Raw genomic sequence first — 13,646 nt, forward strand, 5'->3', positions numbered from 1 at the left:
AATATGCCCCCAAGTCCAGTATTTTGGTTTGCGTTTTTCCTATGAAGTGTTTTGAGGACTGGTGACATATGATATTGCATCTCAAGTGTAAACTGAGCCTTCCAACCATGGGCCTGATATTATTATTAATCTGAATGTGCATTAAAGGGCTTCAATCATTGAGAAATTGCCTCCTACCAGGCATTTTAGGGACATTAAATAATTCCAAACAGTTATATAAGAAAAGATTGCAACATGAACAAATGTTGGTGGCAGGAGTAAGGCACTTTTAATGTCAAATGTTTTAAATATATATACTTGATTTGATGTGTGTGAATTAATGGAAAATGAAAACTGAAAAACCACATTGGATGGAACCAAATTATGGAAAATCGATTTTAAGGAAAGGCGATTTCAAGGGAATACCAAAAAAATCGAAAATTAAAGGAAACATTTTAAACGCAATTAATTTTAAGGAAAAATCAAAAATTACATTAAACCTGGGTGGAGTTTAATACTACAGTGGGGTTTTTGGGTTTAGGAATGGGTAATGTTTAGGTTGATGAGGGGGCTTTAGCAGTTAGGAATGATTAGAGTTTGGGCATAGAAAGGGGTTTTTGGGGTCAGAGATTGGTGGAGTGTAGGGGTGTTGAGGGGTTTTAAGGGTTCACTGATGAGTGGTGTTTAGGTATGTGAAGCACTTGTAGGCTTCAGAGATGGATGAGTGTAAGGGTTTTGAGGGGTTTTAGGGATCATGGACGGTCGAAGTTTAGGGCTGGTGAGTGTTTTAAGGTTCAATTATAGGTAGCGGCTGGGGTGGTTAAGGGTTTCTTGGGATCAGGATGGGGTGGAGTTTAGAGTGGCGATGGCATTAAAGGATTCAGAGATGGGTGGAGTTTATATGGGTGGTGTTTTTATTGTTCAGAAAATAGCAGTTTAGGGTGATGAGGAGTTCTTATTGGTGATGACTGGCTGATGTTTAATGGCATTGAGGGTTTTTTAGGGCCAGGGATGGGTGGAGTTTGGTTGTGCTGAGGTGTTTAAAGGGGTACTGCATGGGTGGGGTTCAGGCATATGAAAGGGTTTTTAGTGTTAAGGAATGGGTGGAGATAGAGGTAGTGAATGATTTTATGGTTCAAGGATAGTGGATTTTTGCGGTAGAAAGGGTGTTTAGGCTTCAGGTATGAATGTAGCTTAGCTATGTTGAGGGGTTTTATAGGGTAGCTGCGGACTGCCTCAGGGATCCTCCCTGAGCCCCACCCTATTCAATATCTACATGACCCTGCTTGCATCCATCATCAAAAGCCACAGAGTTAACATTGTCTCCTATGCCACATACACCCAGCCGATTGTCTCCCTCAAAGACAAACCCAAGCCACCAAGAGCAACTGCCACAAAGGGATGAAAGCAGTTGCCACCTGGATGAAGGACAGTTGCCTCAATATTGACTCAGACAAGATAAAAGTCATCATCATGGAATCCTCCCCCTCCGCCTGCGATGTCCCCCAGTGGCCAGCATCGCTTTTAATCCCCCCCCCCCCCACAGACCATGCTTGAAACCGCTGCATTATCCTGGACCCCTCACTCTCAATGAACTGCCAAATCAATGCTGTCTCATCCTCCTGCTGCAAAGGCTCCACCTCCTTTGTAAGATCTTCAAGGAGATACCTACGAGTCCAGGAAAAGGGTCACCCAGGCGCTCATCAGCAGCAGACTAGATTACGGCAACGCACTCTTTGTCGACTCCACCCAAAGACTCCCCCAACAACTTCAGACCACCAAGAACGCCTTGACCAGATTCCTCTTGAACATCCGACGTCACAACCACATCAGCCACCTAAGAGACCTTCACTGACTGTCAACAAGAGAATCACCTTCATGCTACTAACGCACGCCTAAAAAGCCCCCCAACAATGCCAGACCTCAATACCCTAACCACCGCCTCTCCTACATTCCTACAGACATCTCTGCTCCGCCCAACTGGCCCTGGCCACCCTCCCATGCATCCACAAAACCATGGCTGGAGGAAAACCCTTCTCCTACCTCGCTGCAAAAGACCTGGAAACCCTGCCTCTGCACCTCAGGCAATCACCATCGCTGCCACAATTCACGAAGGACCTCAAAACCTGGTTCTTCCACTGAACAGCAGTCACAGACCCTCCTCTCCACCCAGCACCTTGAGAACCTCACTGGGTCAGCAATGGATGGTGTTTACAGGTGGTGATGGGTCAGCACATTAAAATCATCCATAGTATTTGTTTGACAATGTAAAAGATATAAATATGAAATAATGTCCCCTGAAGTAAAGCACTGAATTAATATCTCTGACAAATCTGTTTCTGAAAGTAAGACCTGCATATTGTATTTACACTTGAAAAATATAAGCATTCAAAAGCCAATTTCGACCAAAAAGAAATTCTATGAATTGGTTTATACGAAAAGGTAAATGGCCTTCTCTCTGAAAATTCCCATTAAGCAGTTTAGATGAAATGACTTCTCACTAATATTCCATGAATTCGTTTTTCTACGAAGTCACATATAACCACTTGATTATGGTGCCTTTAAGACACATGAAGAATACTATATGCTATAATTGTGTCTTTAAGAAGAGACCACAAAAATATCATCTAAAAAAACAACATTTTGGGTTTTGTCAGATGCGAGTGAACTCAAGTCTTTTTGACTCTAGAAAGTGGAGCATGGAAATGGTAAGTGTGAATGGGATGGTTTTATTAAGAACTTAGGGCCAGATATGTCAACATTAAGAACTGTGATTTCCAAATTGGGATTCTTACCAATTTGCAAATTTGGAAACTGCAATTCCTAATGTATGACAGTTTTATTTTTAAAATCGTGATTCCTAGTGGGTCGCAAATTGACCATGTTCATCAGATTTACTGAGGTCTTCAGAGGGGTGATGACCTGGTGGAGTCAGCAGACCATCATGTCTGTGGCTGCTTTTTAATAAAGCAATCTTTTTTTAAAGTTTTTTTTTTAATGCTGCCCATTTTCCATAAAGAAAAACGGCCTGAGTTTCAAAAAAGAAAGTTTACTATTTAGGTTTCATTTTTTTAAGAGTATGGCAATGGTCCATGGGAACACTGTCTGGTCTTATAAAATATTGTGTTCAACATTCTCAAAGGAGAAGGGGTCCCATGGCGACTCCTTCCCATTTAAGAATGAGTTACTCCCACTTTTGAATTGGTGGTAAAGTATTACTGTTTTGCGATCGGAATCAAGTCCCTTGTAAACTGAAGGAAAGGATGACGAATAGTGAAAGCTTGTATGTCGCTTACTCGTGTAGCCAGAAGAAGAGACATTTTCCAAGTGATATATTTGAGGTCCGCTCAATGAATTGGCTCAAATGCCCTTTCATATGTTGTGCCAATACAATGTTTAGATGCCAAGGTAGAGGTGGGCTCCTTATTAGGGGGCACATTCTAAACAAGCCTTTTAGAAATTGTTTCACATTTTAGATGACCAAAGCAACTGTGACACATTATGCCGCCGAAATCTGGATACTGCAGCAAGGAAAACCTTAATGGAGGAATGGGAAAGACGAGACTTAGCCAGCTGCAGGAAAAAAGGTAGTAACTGCTCTGGAGGAGATTGGATAGGATGTACCTCAGAGCTTGCACACCAATCGCAGAATCTCTTCCATTTAAGCTTGTAAGGCTTGATAGTGAACGGAGCTTTAGCATTCACAAAGACCTCCCGACAGTCAGCAGGGATGGCTAGATTGGCGACCTCATAGTGTCCAGGAGCCATAACGATAATCGAAGAGATGTTGGGTCTGGATAGCAGACTTGGCCATGATTCATCGTTAACAAGTTCGGTATAGGACGCAACCAAATGGATTTGGACTCCGGTAGAAGGAGAACCTCTGTAACCAAAACTGGCAAGGCCATCAGGGGGCTGTGAGTAACATTCGGCAAGGTTCCTTCCTCATCTTCTGGAGCACGCTTGGAATTAAAGGAATCCAAGGAAAAGTGTAAGCATAAATCTTTGACCAATTTATCAAAAATGCATTTCTGCATGATCCCTGTTGAGGTAGCCAGCTGGCGAAGAATCAGCATTTGTGGTTCTGACTAGTTGCAAACAGATCTAACTTCAGTTCACCCAATGATAGAAAGAGGTAATCCAACGTTGGTTGGTGAAGTTCTCTCTTGTAGCTGGACAACATTGATATGCTCAGGGAATCTGCCAGGATATTGGCCAGTCCTGGAACATGTTCTGCTGTTAATATTATCTGGTGCTGAGTTGCCCAATCCCAAATTTGCTGGGCTTTCAGAGATAGTGTAGTAGATCTGGACCCTCCTTGTTTGTTTAAATAATGTATGCTTGTCGTATTGTCAGTCTGAATTAAAAACTGATCCTCCTGAGATTTTTGAAAGAAAGGACTTCAGGGCCAAGAAAATTGCCTTTAATTACAACAGATTGATGTGCAGGGACCGTGGCTGGCTGTCCCATTTGCCCTTGACTGTCAGATCCACCAGATGTGCTCCCCAACCTTCGAGGGAGGCGCCTGTCGTAATTATGTATTTCAGAGAATCTATTAAGAATGACCGGCCTGTGGCAATGTTCGGGATGTGAGTCCACCATTGAAGCGCCTCCTTCATCTGTGGTGTTATCCTTATAATATCCTTAAAGGACCCTGAGATTTGTAATCACTGACTGTCTAGTCCTTCTTGCAAGGGCCTCATCTACAAGCGACAGTTGGGACTGAGTGGAATGCAGGAGTACAGCATTCCCAGAAGTGATTTGTACTTCTGTACTGAAATTGACTTTTTTACTAGGAATAGAGCTGCCAGTCTACAAATCTTCTCTTGCCTTTCCTGCGAGGTGAAAGCTTTTGCCTGGTGAGTGTCCAAGGTTTTTCCTAAAAATGTTCTGATCCTCAAGGGAATTAGCAGAGACTTTGGAATGTTGACGGACAGCCCCAAGGACTGGAAAAGGGAGTGGCATCTCTGAGTATGACTGCTTGCTATGAGACAATCGTCCAGGTAGGGAAAGATTTGAATCCCTTCCTGTCTTAGATGGGCCTCCACCTGTGCTAGGACCTTGGTGAACAGTTGAGGCACTGGACGAAAGCCAAATGGAAGAACCCAGAACTGATAGTCCATGCCAGTCACTTTGAAGTGAAAATATTTCCTGTGCTTTGGGGAGAGTGGGGATATCAAAATAGGCCTCTTGAAGGTCTAAGGTAGTCATGCAATCTCCTCGATTCACTAATTGAAGCACCTCCTGAAGAGATAACATACAAGAGGTTTTTATCCCAGGAATTTGTTGAAGCAACGTAGGTCCAAGATGGGGCGCCATTCTCCCGATTTCTTTTTTATGAGGAATAATCTTGAATAAAATCCTGTTCCTTGCTGTGCACCTGGTGCCACTTCGATCACTCCCTTGTGCAACATTACCTTCATCTGAGATAGTAATTCTGTTAGATGAGAAGGCGGAGGACCTCGGTGGGATATTTGGAGGGCTCTTCTGAAATTCCAAAGTGTGACCGTTCGAAACTATATCTAAAACCCATCTGTCTGTTGTTGTTGTGGACCATCTGGGGAGGACAAATGAAATCCTTCCACTAATTTTGAAGTGATTGGTGGGGATTGTAGCCAGCACTGGGCATTTTGTCACTGTTTCTTAGTGCTCCCACTTCCTCTGAAGGCTGTCTTTCCTGTGTATTACTTGTAGGAAAGGGCAGGAGGTTGCTTGTTTGACTGCTGATGTTGTGTTGATGACTATCGGGATTGCCCCTCATAAGGTTGGAACTATTTGTACTGATTATAATCTCCCCAAAAGGAACACGAGCCACATCGTCTGGCTCCACAAAAAGGCTGCTTCTTAAACTGCAGTATCTGTATCCTTCTTAATCATTTGCAGCGCTTCATCAATGTGACGGATAAATAAGGATTCACCATTGCAAGGCATATCAATGATCTTTGTCTGCACTTCTTGGTGGACAGAAGGAGCTCTTAACCAACGCTTTCGTCTGAGGACTGCCGCACCAGCCAATTGTCTGAAACCTGTTGACGAAACATCTACAGCGCAGTCAATAGTCTCCGCCGAGAACCTCTCTCCCTTCGGAAGTATTCTCCTTGCTTCTGCCTTCGAGTCCTCAGGCAACATTTCAATAAACGGCGAAATGTCCGACCACATTTGGCGGTCTTATCTACCCAAAATAGCAAAAGAGTGGGCCGCTCTAATAGTGGTTGCTGCCTTAGTGGAGATTTCTTTCCAATAGAGTCAAGACGTCTTCCGTCTCTATCAGGAGGGGCAGACAGGGGTGAAGCAGGATTTCTGGCACAACGTTGAGCCGCTTGAGTGATCACTTAATCCTGCTTAGATAAAGTCCTATAAATCCTATAAGGTAGGCAGGCGAGTTTTCCAGCACCTTAAACTTCTTCTCCAACTTAAGCAAGAATGCTGGAATTGAAGCTGGTGTTCTCATTACCTTTAAGCTTTCCTCCCATATAAAATCCACTATGGTGATAGAATGCACCTGCCTTTTAGGCTGTTCCTTAAAATCGTAAAGGAAACAATCAGCTTGTTAGGTAACCATCAGTAGCTGAAATCTCTTTGCCGCTCTTTCCATTAGGGTATGATAACCCCCTATATCTTCGGGGGGAAATCAACCGGAGGTTGGGTGGAAGGAGATGGTGTTTGTATTTGATAGTCATCCCATTCGTTAGGTAGGGGTACCTCATCCAGCTCACCCTCGCCTCTCTCGTCATCAGAAGAATGATCTCCTGACCCAGTGGTTGCAGTGCTACAGGTGGTGGAGAAAAAGGAGGGGGAGACCTTATCGAGGAAGGCTGCGCAGTAGGAGTTTGAGGAACAGAAGTAGCTGGTTCTGAAGGAGGGAATCTGCGGGAGTAATCTTCTACCATTTGCTGTAAATTTGATACTAGGGAAACAGGCATTTAAATGATTTGTTCCCTGTGTGTATCCTGGTTGGGGTCCTGATGATAGTAGACATACTCATCATCATCCTCCTGGCATTTTATTTGAACCTCCGAAGGACTGTGAGCCACACCAAACATTTCTTTGCCATCTGAATCTTTATCTTCGTCTCCATAATCAAAAATTTATTTTGGAGGACAAGGAGATGCCTTACTAGGAGAAGTGTGGATAGGTAAAATCAGTTCTTGTGAAGCTCTTCTTTTAGGTTGGGGAACTGTATCTGACAAAACAGTGTTCTGGGCAATTTGACAGTTTTGACGTCAATGAAGTTCGTCAAAGCTGGTCTGTGTTCATAGGCTTCGGCTCTGTCGACAGAGCCACCGTCGACAAGGCTACCGTCAACGAGGCTACTGTCAACAAGAGAGTCTTGTTTTTGAGAACCGCCGACAGCTGCAGAGGCGATGAGCGACCCTTTGACGATTCTTTTAACAAAAGTCCTTTTTTCGTCGTTGACATTAAAGACAATGCTGTCGTTGACGCATAAGGCTTCACCCTTACCAAAACTATGGTCAACGGAGAAGTGGATGACAACATAATAAGTTTTGTTTGGATGAAGATAAGGTCGATGTCGTCATCGTAGTTGTGGGGACAGAAGCTTTCGTCAACGAGGGTGCTGTTGAATGGTTTAGTTGACAGAGTGTGACCAAACCATCTCCGGTAGAGACCTGGACATTGACTTTACTTTGCATGAGGCTGTAGAAGGAGTAGAGAGCACAGAATGACCCTTGTGAGAGGGAGACTCCCTTTCAGATGAGGAGGGCTGGTCATCAGATTTTAAAGAATGGTGATGTTTCTTCAGCACCATAACAGCATTCTGTTTAGAAGCAGTAGTTTTGAGGGAGTAATCACTATCCTCATCAGATAGAGGATTGTCCTTAGTTTTCAACTTCTGTCGCCTCAGAAGGAGACGTCCCTCTCTATCTCTCAAGGTTTTTTGAGAGAATGTTCTGCAGATCTGACAGTCTCTCACCTGATGATCAGAGTGAAGGAGGTAGATACACTTTTTGTGGGGATCATCCTAGTGAAGTCTGAGTATCCCACTGGAGTCACAATGCCTGAAAAGAGGCCTCTTTGTAAAAGACATGCTGATCAGAAGAAGACAAACAATGCTCAGTAGGCCAAAAATGAAAGTACTGAGCAGAGCTCAGGGAGACTCCCTTCACACAATGTGCGGTACAAAATCTGAGAGCCTGGCGCCTCTGTGGAGAGGGTACTAGAGGGTGCTGTTGCCTGATTATCTGGAATTTGGACCATTCCTAATGACTAGGACGAGATATTAAGGTGACTTTTTTTTCTCTATTAAAGTTAAAGACATTACTTACCGCTTTTAATGTACTGTGGGACTCCCACTTCGACGACAGGGAATGTTTCAAGCATGTGAATCTAAGAAAGATACCAATACTGGAGAATTTATTTAATCTGCAGACCAACATGTTCATGAAATGTTGAGAAGCGCATCTTAAGCAATCAGTATACTGACAATAAACAGATCTATCTCTCATTCTGAGGCAGATCTAAGGCAGCACTCAGTGCTGGTTTTGGCTGCCTGACTGAGGCATCCAGTGTGATGGAGGAGAAGTGGAAGTCTTATGCCAGAGAAAGCAGTGGGCAATAGTGCCCCTGAGGCTATTATGAAAGTAGAGCAGGGAGAGTTCATGCCCCAGTTACAGACTAGGATGCTCTCTCCTTTTAGCCTCAATGTCTGTAATCTCATTTTGACTTAATATGAGAACATAGACAGTGTATACTGTTAAATAGGACTTTTAAAATGTCCAGTGATTGGAGATTGTGCTCCTCACTAAAAGTCCTATCTGCTGTGTAGTCAATAGAGGAATAAACAAAGCTGCCTATGCAAACCAGTTAAAACTTCTCTATCATTCAGGATGATGTCTTACAAATAGTAAGAGCTGTGTATGGGAGTTTAGCAAAATCAGAGCAAATGTATAAAAACTACAGGCATTCCATTATTTGGAATTATTCCTAAATGAAGAGGAATTAATTGGTGTGCAAATAGTTCACTATAAGGATTATCGTGCACCTCTGAAAATCGGTCTCGCTGTCTACTATTAGTATACAAGATTGATCCTGATTGATTATCGATAGCTGTACTGTCTGGTCTTTGAGAACATTCTAACCATATATTAAGGTCACCAAAGATGTAGATCTCATACCACAATGATACTTAACAATGATATTATTGACATCCGACCTCAGGGCCAAGGGAAAGTTCACAGCAAGATACCCAAAGCTAACAATGCAGAGACAGGAGAATGGCGTCAGCTTTAGGTGATTTTTGTATCTAATGTCATATCTTCCACTAATGCAAGTCTTCACATTTGATATAGCTTAAATACAGCAGATACTACAATATTGGACCCTGGTAAGCACCAAATTATGTTTCACTGAAGAACACAAAGATGCATCAACATGTTTCAGCTGGGCATTGGTCTCCACTCTGCAATGCAACTGGATACATTTTGATGAAGCGAGGCAACTATAACAACTTTCAGTAGCAGGATCTTTAGAGCCCCATTCACAACAGATAATGCTAAAATGCATTCAGTGCTTGCGACTAACTCTTAAATCCTAACTAATATATATATTTGGAATTGGCAGGGGGTAGAAGCATTTGCTGGTTGACTGAATATTGCCTGATGAATTGCATAAATCACTTTCCTTTCAAGGGAGGGGCATATTCACAATGACCACTCATTACCATAGAAATCCAAACATAGTGCAGATGTAGAAAAGAAAACAAAAAGATGTGTTGTGAACTACTAAAATACACCTAGTCTGCTGAATAGTGAGACAGCACTTCCCCTGGAAGGAGGATGGATAATATATATCTACTCCCTCGAACTCAATGTGAATGTTGGTCCCTGTAGTGTGCATTGTGTAGGGAATCCCTATTGTAGTCTGCCCTTGTAGTTGGGTTTCTGAGACCCGATGAGTCGACCTGCTGCTAATAGCAAATACTTTGAAATTCACTCTAATCTTGCACAGAATCAAGCACAAGGTCCTCACTTTTTCGCTCAAAGTCTGCCTGCTATACTTCAAATTACTGACAGTTAGTGTGTTCTTACTGGCCAGGCTAAAGTAAGCATTTTTATTCAAAGATAGGCATTATACACAACTGGCTCATTCCGACGAAGAGTGTTGTGTTAACAATGGAGCTGTGTTTGAAAAGGGAGATATCACAGCATTTAACTGGCGGACATTTTTTATACTGAAAAGGGGCCTAGTTTTCGAAAGCTGCCTATTCCTTTCAGTTTTCATTTTCATTATTTCAAAAAATCCTTGATATGATGCGAAAAAATGTATTTATTTATTATTCTTATGTAGCACCAGGCGGAATCAAGGCAGGCAACCATATGATAAATTAAAAGAGGACCGTAAAATATGGAACAAAAATACATATGAGTAATACATGGCATGGAGAACGGATACAGCGCTACAAACAAAATTCAGTAGGTGCATATGTGGGTACATATTGGGATGTTAAGTGGGCACATACATTTAAGTGATGCTCCTCTTTTTATGGTGGACCTTTTGTGGTTATGTATGTCATATTCTCTACTGAAGGATGGATTCAAGTGTTATGGTTCAAGGTAAGACCGCAACCTTTTTGTTCTCTTTTACATTTCTTCAGGGTGTTCGTGAGTCAGACATGTGCTTACAGAGAATTCCAAATCATGGGGGATAACACTTCATGTAGAGCACTTCAGGATAGAAATGTTCCTGAACTCCCGGATTTCCAATTGAAGACGCCCTTTGCTTCTACAAGTATTGTTCCTTTCAAACATATTGAAGTAAGACATTCAGCAGTGCTGAGGTGCAGAGCCTTGTAAGGGGTCCACCATGCATATATGCTGCACTCTTAAAGAGGTGGCCATTTCAGGCTCGTCAGGACTGATGTAATATGTTCACATATCTTGGTACAAGGGATCCTTCAGGAATCACAGTGTAACAAAGCTTTAAGGAAATTAAGGTGGATACTAGCAAGGGCCTTATTGCCGCTTTAGCAGCACTTTTTGCCACTAAAGCGGCGATATTTATATCGCCCTATTAGCAAGCTGTCGCTAACAGCTGTTAGCAACAGCTTTATAATGAAAGCGGACGTTTTGGTGCCGCTTTGCATGTCAGCATTATATATCGCTAATGACATGCAAAGTAGGCGTTCCCAACTTAAAGCGACTGAAAACCGTTGCAAACACAGCTATCCCCTCTTCGCAATGCCCGCAAAGCGATAAAATAATTATCGCTAACCGTGAATATCGCTGGAATCTAACACCTGCTAAAAACCTGACAATCATTCTAGTCAAAGGGGGGGGGGTGGATTGTAAGGTTAAGTCCTCACCTGCCTATTAGCAAGCTTTTCATTAGCATGTAGAATGTATCGCTGGTTTCCTCGCACTATTGCTGGGTTTCGCTGCTATCACTGGATTTTCTATCGTCTTGGAGATAAGCGTTGATAATAACGCATTATCTCTGCGGTGAAATCCAGTGATAGCTGGCGATAAAAAAAAACAGAGCTAAGCGCTCTTTGGGATAATTATTGCATTTCTTGGTAATATCCCCCTAAGTCCGTTCTTGGGAAGTCTAGTAAGTAAAGCATTCTCATTAACAATTTATGAAAAGTCTGGTTTGTCTAACCAACTTTAAATCTGCATGTGAGGGAAGTTTCTGATGTTTTAAATGATTCTCATTTTGTCCTTTAGATATAGCTTTAACGTGAGCATATAAATCGAGTTTGAAGTAAAAAATGATGGCTAGATATTTGGGTTTCGCCTCTAACCTAGGAGACACTGATATTGTTGAAGATGTTAGTCCATTCTTATAGAAGCTGGTGATTGGACTTAAGAGTGAGTTTTTTTAAGGTTAAATATAGTTTCATTTTCCTATATATCATCCACTTTTGAACCTCTTAAATAGGGTGAGTGAAATTTGCGTAATTTGCCTTTTACATTATTATGCAAAATTTCTGCAAAATTACATGACATTACGTGCAATTGTGCAAAATATAAAACTGCCATTTCCCACTGTCATTTGGCTCAAAATGCATGCTTTTGTCTTTTGTCGGGCAGATATATGTTGGGCTAAAAAATAAAAGTGCAGCTAACAGCAGCTGTTCACGTTGTTCCAGTGAGTTTGCAGTAAATTTTACCTGCAAATGGCACACAATTATACGATGTGGAGTAATAGAATAATTTCTGGTATTTTGCATAACAAGAGTAACGTGAAATTACCAAAATTACTTCAGCAAACACAAATTACGCCCGGACCTATTATACATGTGATTAAAGTGTAGATGTTATTAATGCAATTTCTTTTCAGATAGAACTGAGTATTATCTGCATGTAGGTTGAAAATAATCCAAGCTTGTGTAACAACAATTCTAAAGTCTCAATTTATACCTTGCAAACGTTTACAGCCAGAATGTTGAGATTTAAATATTGACTTGCCAAACCACCACAATATGTGAAGATACGTATATATAGATATCTATAGGTGTACTCTAATTAACCCCACACCTTTTGTCCACCAATCACGGTTCTCCACTCGGATACGTTTGCTTCGTTTCTCCTCCTTTTCACCCAAATCGGTTTCTGCACTCCAGATGAGCCAGGCTACTATTCTCTTATCTTCCCCCCCCCCTCACAGCCAACCAAGGAAGAGGATTTTATGCATAAACTGGGTCCCAGACAATCCCAGTCACATTACTGCACACAACAGGATAGAAATGCTGACCAGCTTTTTGTGGTTGTCGCAAAGAACCACTGCCTCACATATCAGGCACACAGCAATATGTACTTTGCCTGATCCATGTCACATAATTTCCTTGGTTAATTGCCAGTACTTGATCCCACCTCCCACGGAGGTATTTCTGTGAGACATTCATAGGATGAGGAGTGAATGGGAGCAGGTATCCATCAGGAGACATTTTTTCTGATCTTCGATAATGATATTTGTAGTGGATACACAATATGCATGCAGATTCCACACTGCCTTCGCTCCTCCCCAATAAACTAGTGTCATGATTAATAAGATATGAGGGGGATGAACATGTATTGTGTGCTGCATTTGTCTCTGGTGATTCCTATCCATATCCCTGGATAAGGAGCAAAAGAAATATCAGGAACTGACTCAGCGTGCTAATGGGCACCTCAAGTACTCCAGTGACATTTACATTTCCTGGTCACTATCTCCTGCCTGCCTCTATGAATGTCAATTCCTGCTAGTAATCCCAGCGCACCTTTAGTGTCATTAAACTTTGCCTAGGGAGGCGTAAATAATTGTACAATCCGTTTTAATGATAAGTGTAAGAAATACAAACATGGTGATTAGGAAACTGACGCGTTAGCTCAGTGGATTCATTTATCTTTCTAGCAATCTGAGTGCGAAGACCTCTGGCCACGGGTTCAGAATTCAGATAAATTGAGACTGAAAACAAACACTCATCACACCTGTTTTCTACAGCTCTAAGCAGCAGCAAGCACCGCATAAAACGCGTTTTGTTAATAATCCCACCGGCCCTTTCACTGTGGCATGTGTGTCAATTCTTGGAGCTTTGAAATTGCACACCTGTCGCTTTGATTTAGAGCCCATGCACTTGGAGCCTAAAAAATCACTTCAAATATGTTTTTCCATGATTTCTGACAAATGATGTATTGTCGTCTACTTCTTCCCAATGAAAAGCAGTGACT

Source organism: Lissotriton helveticus, chromosome 1_1 (genome assembly GCF_964261635.1).
Source record: "Lissotriton helveticus chromosome 1_1, aLisHel1.1, whole genome shotgun sequence".
NCBI classification, from domain to species: Eukaryota; Metazoa; Chordata; class Amphibia; order Caudata; family Salamandridae; genus Lissotriton; species Lissotriton helveticus.